General features: G+C 45.1%; 1 long non-coding RNA gene across 2 annotated transcripts; it reads right to left on the reverse strand.

Annotated features, from left to right (window-relative positions):
* Positions 1-1,215: 1,215 nt before the first annotated feature.
* Positions 1,216-5,282, reverse strand: LOC107313859. Of its 2 annotated transcripts, none has more exons than XR_001555230.2 (4): positions 3,961-5,282; positions 3,565-3,756; positions 2,303-2,366; positions 1,216-1,669 (listed from the first exon to the last, which is right to left on the reverse strand). It is a non-coding gene; the product is annotated as an uncharacterized LOC107313859 (long non-coding RNA). The 2 variants fall into 2 exon arrangements; XR_001555231.2 differs by having other exon boundaries at positions 3,565-3,668; positions 3,961-5,276.
* Between the last annotated feature and the right edge of the window lie 1,028 nt (positions 5,283-6,310).

Below are 6,310 nucleotides of genomic sequence, written 5' to 3' on the forward strand. Positions count from 1 at the left end.
GTTCTGGGCACAAAGCCTGCCTGAATGTGCATCTTTCATTAAACGTGTGGGAGACCAGAGGAAAAATTAGACCCCGTTAAGGTGCCAGAAGGAGGAAAGTGGTTTAAAGGCTTTGCAGTGTCTGTGTTGTGCTGGAGCGTATTGAACTCCTCCTGCTCTGAAAGGCATCCCCTGCATGTCAGCTTGGAGCTCCTAAGCCAGATTTGCTCTGGGTGCTGGGTATTTAATGATTGGATACTAATTATTGGGTACTGCTTGCAGATGCACTGTGGTGCTGGCACATAGTGTGGAGCAGGCATGAGAAAACACAGCGTGCCTTAAACGTGGCACTTCTGCACTTTGAGTCTCAGGGCCTTTTTAGAGCTGTTTTGTAGCTGCATTTTGTAGTCGCAGAGCAGCTGGAGCACAATGAGCGGGTACAGCCAGCGTCCCAATACATCTCATGGTGTTCACTTGGGATTTGTAACTCAGGTCTGTCCTCCGGCTCTAAATCAAAACGTGAGTGAAATGCATTGAATGATCCCATTAATATAAATAGGGCTGAAGTTTAAAGCGGGGCTGTGTGAAAGGACTTTTGATACACTGGCTACTGTCGCCCACGAGTCAGCAGGTGGCACCGCCGGAACAATCGGAAACCACCAAACCTTCCTTGCGTCCCGCTTACAGCCCCAGACCTGAGCCTGGAGGGGAATGAGCATGAAACCCGCCTGTTCAAGACACACAAGAATGCACAATGAGCACTTGCCAATTAGGGCCGTGCCTATTGTCTGCTAAAGGTCAAGTGTTGGCCTTGCTGAAATCTTTCAACGCTGGCTCTGGCGATGGGAATTTAATATATTTTATACTGCTGAAAAGGTGCTTGTCCCTGCGTAGGGCACCGCCAGCCTTTGGCCTTCAGTGTGCTTTGGGAGGCTGTGAGCAGGGAGGAACCCGGCGCTCTGGGATCTGGATCTTCTACCACCTCCCTGTGGGTACAGGGGGAAGAACGGAGCTGTTGGCAGAGAGGGAGGGGAGGAGGTGGTTTGGCACCGTGGGGAAGGGGAGGGTGTCTGGGACTGGGTTTGTTTCACTGTCTCCCAAGAGATCTTCTTTGTAACTCCGGTGGTACATGTTTTTACAGATTACTACTTTTAGTATCTGTCACTTGAAAAGAATAGATGCTGGAGATACAGGGGGGCTGGGGGGGGGAAGAAAACACCTGCAAGCAGCAACACGTAACCAGCAAAAAGAACTTTCCCATGACATAGCCTGGTGATACAGATGTTTCAGGGTGCCTCACAAATCTCAGATTAGGGAAAAACTGGAGGCCTTCTGACACTCCTGGAACCAGAGGCCGTGGATGAGAGCGTCCAAGCTTCCTTGGCTCCAAAGCCAGATGATCCATCAGTTCCCAAACCATGCCAAGTCGCTGTACCTTCCAGCAGCTGCAGCTGGCAAAGATCCCTTCCCAGACTCAGAACCAACAACAAGTAGTCCATGTTCATCTGTAGCTCTGATGCTGTAATTCCTGCTGCATAGTGGGGCTCAGCGGTGTTGCAAAGATGTTGGCTTGCACAAAGGTGGATCCTCTCTTGTAGAACCCAGGATAGGAGTCACTGATGTTGCTTCTTTTGCTCCCCATTCGGTGCCAGCCTTGCTTCTGCTGCTGACTGCACTGTGTTTAGATTCCCTGTGGGGGTGCACATTCAATTTTTAAGCTCCTGCACAAGGCCTGACCTCTGCTTCCACCAGTGGCAACAGTTAGGATGAGATCAGAGCCATCCTTGAGGGACCTCCGTCTTATTTCCATTGCTTTCATAACCATTGACTGGGGAGTAGAATTCACTGAGAACAGCCCTGTAGAGGACTTGGGGATCTCAGTTTCAAAACCTGAAGGGAACTTGCACCCAGGAGGTGAGTAAACTCTTTGAAAGGGCTGAAAATAGCAGGACACGGGGAAATGGTTTTAAGTTAAAAGAGGGAAGATTTAGGTCTGGCATGTTAGCGGGGAAGTTCTCACTAGGAGAGTGGTTAGGCCCTGGAACAGGCTGCCCAGGGAGGTGCGGATGCCCCGTCCTTGGAGGTGTTCAAGACCAGTTGGACGGGGCCCTGGGCAACCTGATCTAGTAAAGGTGTGTTGGTGGCCCTGCCAGGCAGGGGGGTTGGAACTACATGATCCTTGAGGTCCCTTCCAACCTGGGTCATTCTGTTGATTCTGTGATGGAAGAAGATGGACACGAACCAGCAGAGTGCTCCTGTGTGTGTGGTCTTAAAAACTCACCAGTCTACTTACAAGATAAATAAATAAATAAATAATATTTACCCGTTTGTTGCTGTGGTGATGAAGGAGCACGGAACAAAAGAGAGGTATTCGGGTTGCCCCGGGCCTGTGAACAAACAGAATCAGAGAGAGTTGGTGAGAATGTGCTGTTAGCTGTAACCAGAGAAGGCAGCATTCAGCCTCCGCTGCCTGGCTGCAAAGTCTTACTAACCCCATCTTTCATGCTTGCAAAATGGCATGGCCTATGAGCTGGATGACAAAGAACATCGACAGCTGGACTTGCATTGCGCCAGATCAGACTTGGCCCATAAATTAAGCCAAACTGAAAATCTAGCTTCATTCGCTTTCCAGGTATTCGTATTTCTCTGACTTCATCGATAACCCGACGCGAGCAGATCTAAAGCAAAATGTTATTCTTGGCGCTTGCCAGGACTCGCGGGCAGGCTGGAGGGGGAAGGCAGCGTGCTGACTCCCAGAGATAACAGGTGGAATGTAGCAGTGGCTGCTTCTGTTTGCTCTGTGACTTCTGGGTACAGCTCTCCAGCACTGCTGGACCCTTTGCCGTCCCCTGAACCTTCGTGTCAGCCTGGACAAATGCATGCAATGAAATGGGAGGCATTTCACAACACCCAGGATCTGACATCACTGGAAAATATGTATAGAGAACCTTATCTCTATGTATGTGTGTTGATAAAAAGGCACGTGCTGCTTCACTGGTGCAGTGTGGGTTCAGAAATTAACTGTAACTGTTGATTCTCAATGGGTGCGTGCACAATTGCATGAAAAGTGTTGCATCTTCTATAAATCTCTCTTCAAATATAAGGAAGTGATGGGTTTAATTTAAAACCCACCTGGTGTGGAAGAAAAGAAAAACAGCAGATCCCAAATCAGTCACAGTACCTCAGCCCTGTTTATATTACATACACCTTTCTAAATTTGCTGCCATATAGTCAGAAATGTGAGTTCAGCGCTAGGCCTACTGCAAGGATTCAAGAAGCTGTTAGATCCCTATGAGAAATTGTTTCCCCTGTTTCAACCTGTATTTATTTGTCTGCAGGAACCCAGAAGACAATGCAACCTTTAGCTCAAGTCTAAGCTCACAGCTGAAGGATGCCTAAGCACAGTGGTTTGGGGGCAGCATTACAGCCCTCGCCAGGTAGAATGGAGTTTTGATGAACTGAAAAGGCAGTGGGTTAAAAATGTGCCCCGATTAAATGTAATTGATGTAGTTTTAGATACAAAGCTTGTCAATATAAAGAGCAGAGTATCTGGCTTATAGAAGTCAGAGATGGAAAAATACTTACCAGACAAGGCTCTGCAAGGGCTGAATATAGTCCCTCCTACCAGAGGGCTGGCTCTCATCTTGCATTGTTCTTTCTTCCATTAACTTGATCTTTGATCTCAGTTCCTGTTAGAAATAACTGTAAACAGTGATGATGTTCTAGGCCATTAACCAGATGTACAAGCAAGGGAGATCCCTGCCACTAATAGACCATCTGAAAAAAAAAAGACACAAGAGTAATGCTTAAGAATAACAACAATATTTCCCAGAAAAGAAGGCAGAGCGCTTTTCATTTCCTGCAGGATCCATCTGCCATTTCTGAAGCAAATCAGACTGCTGGAAATGTGGTCCACATCACCCTTTCAGAATCACAGTCCAGGCATCTACAGCTTTTTATTTTAGCAAGTGTTCAGCTCACCTAAATTAATAATTTGGTACCCATCAAGTTGTTGATTGAAAAGAAACTTTAGTTACAGATACATCAGAAGTAGGTTCTGTAACAGGGTGTTGTCACGACTTTCATGTAGCCTCAGTTTTGGGTGGTCCTGAGTAGAGCCAGAGGTTGGAGTCAATGGTCCTTGAAGGTTCCTTCCAACTTAAGAGCATTCTTTGATTCTATTCTATAATTCTACGATGCTATGATCCGGTCAATGCAGAATTTGAATCCTGAAGCTTTCAGCCCCATGCAGGAGATAACGCTGAGTTATCTCGAGTATATAAAACATGAATGTAAAGCCTAGTACTGGAGAAATCACGCAGAGAATGCAGAGAAGTAGATCTGTTTCATATGTACTCCCAAGTACTGCTGGAGAGCTGTTATGAATAACAGACTGTGGCACTTCCTATTGTTTTATTTTGGTCCTGTTTTAGAGACTTAAGAGTTATGTCGTAACAGGGGAAAACTTGTCATGGACACGCATTAAAAGCTGAACACGAAGAGAAGACCTTTGATAACAGATATTTGGATATTTAGAGGGGTAATTCGATAAGGAGAGAAAATGCTGAATTAAAGACATTTTTAGAGCTACATGCATGTCTCAGAAATCCTACCTCTCTTCAGACAGGCACATACTGAACTGCAATCGAACTACTACGTCCAGCTCTGCAATTTCAATCATTCATCCAATTTATAGGGGTCTTTTTGTCTTGAATTAAGCAAAATATGAGCCCAACAGGAAATTAAGCAACCAAGCAAAACCAGGAAATTCACTCAAGTGGCTCAGGCAGTGAAATGCCACCGCTATCTTCAAACTAAAACTCCAAAGAGAAAAGGTTGAACTGCAGGCAGATTTGTTTTCAAAGTAGCTAATGTGCTTTTAATTTGTACAGGGTTGGTAACCAGGAGAAAAACAGGCAGGGCCTTACGTTGCTGTTGTGAGGTTTGCTTTGCATTTCTTTTTTCACATGAGGCCTTAACATACATACATATATATATATATAATTAGTTTTGAAACGCAGCACTTGTAAAAAATAATTAGAGCAGCTATCCTAATTACAAGGTCTGAAATACTTGTTTTAAATGAAGTAACTGCTGCCTTCAGAACATTAAAAATGATCCAGAGCAGGAAACACATTCTAAAACTGCGCTTCTTCTTCCTCAGAGAACATACTTGATGATTGCTCTCTTGGGGAGAGGGAAATTCTTTCAGCTGTTTACAGTGACCTCTCTGCATTTCGGATCTGCAGATCTCTATGTGGAATATTTTAACTGATTCATTTATTTTTGGCAAGCAAAAATCTTCAGTTTACAGAAAATACATCCTCCCCTGCCCCCCCTTCCTCACAATCTCCGAGCTCCTAAAGCAATTTCTTGCCATCTAATCACAGCATCTAGGAACTGTAGAGATAGTTATGCTAGACACTGTACAACACAGGTTAAACATACAGTCCTCGCCTGAAGAAGTGCCAAAATAAAGATGAGGCAGACAGCCAGCAGAGAGCTGGGAAGATTGTGGTGATGGTCAGTTCGGTTAGCAGTGTCTTCAGCACATCATTTGCAGGCTTCACCAGCTTCAATCAGAGCAAAACTGGAGGGGTTATGGGAGGAGATAAATCCCTGACCTCAGAGTAAGAGGGAGTTGCTCTGAAGCCCTCAGACTGCCACAGGAGAAAGACAAGAGGTGTGCAGACATAGCTTCACAAGGAGACAAGAGGTTCAATGGCTGATCCTTGCTATGGGTTCTGGTGGCCCTCATTGTGTTAGATATATTATGAATTGAAACCACATACATTCTTTTTAAGTTGTGATTGTAAACATGCATTGCTGCTGATTTAGCAATGCACTGTGCTCGTTATCAATATAAGCTAAGTCATTAGAAGCTTCAATAGCTTCAGAAAGAAACCAGGGAGCTTCTGTGGTTTCCATGTTTGGGACTGGAAGGTCTCAGTTTGCCTGAATCCAGAATCCATATAGGAATCTCCCTGCTCAGTCCTTTCTGCAAGTAAGGCTCTGTGTACAGCCTTCAATGCACCTGCAATAATCCTGGGTCAGCATTAAAATAATGCCTATGATCAAATCTCCTGTCCTTAGTCAATACTGTCAGAGAAGAGAGAGAAATAATTGCTCCCCAGTTTCCTTTTACCAATGCATAGACACCAGTGTGTGCCGTCTGTGTCTGTCCGTGCATATCTATAATTCACAGCAATACTTTTAAAACCAGTTTGACAACTTCATCTGAATTTGGTAAAGACGGAGAGGCCTCAAACAGGATTAAGGTTGTAGACAATTTATGGAAGTAGCCAACTGAACAGAAGACACCCTACAAGTG

The sequence above is a fragment of the Coturnix japonica genome, chromosome 4, assembly GCF_001577835.2.
Source record: "Coturnix japonica isolate 7356 chromosome 4, Coturnix japonica 2.1, whole genome shotgun sequence".
Lineage (NCBI taxonomy): Eukaryota > Metazoa > Chordata > Aves > Galliformes > Phasianidae > Coturnix > Coturnix japonica.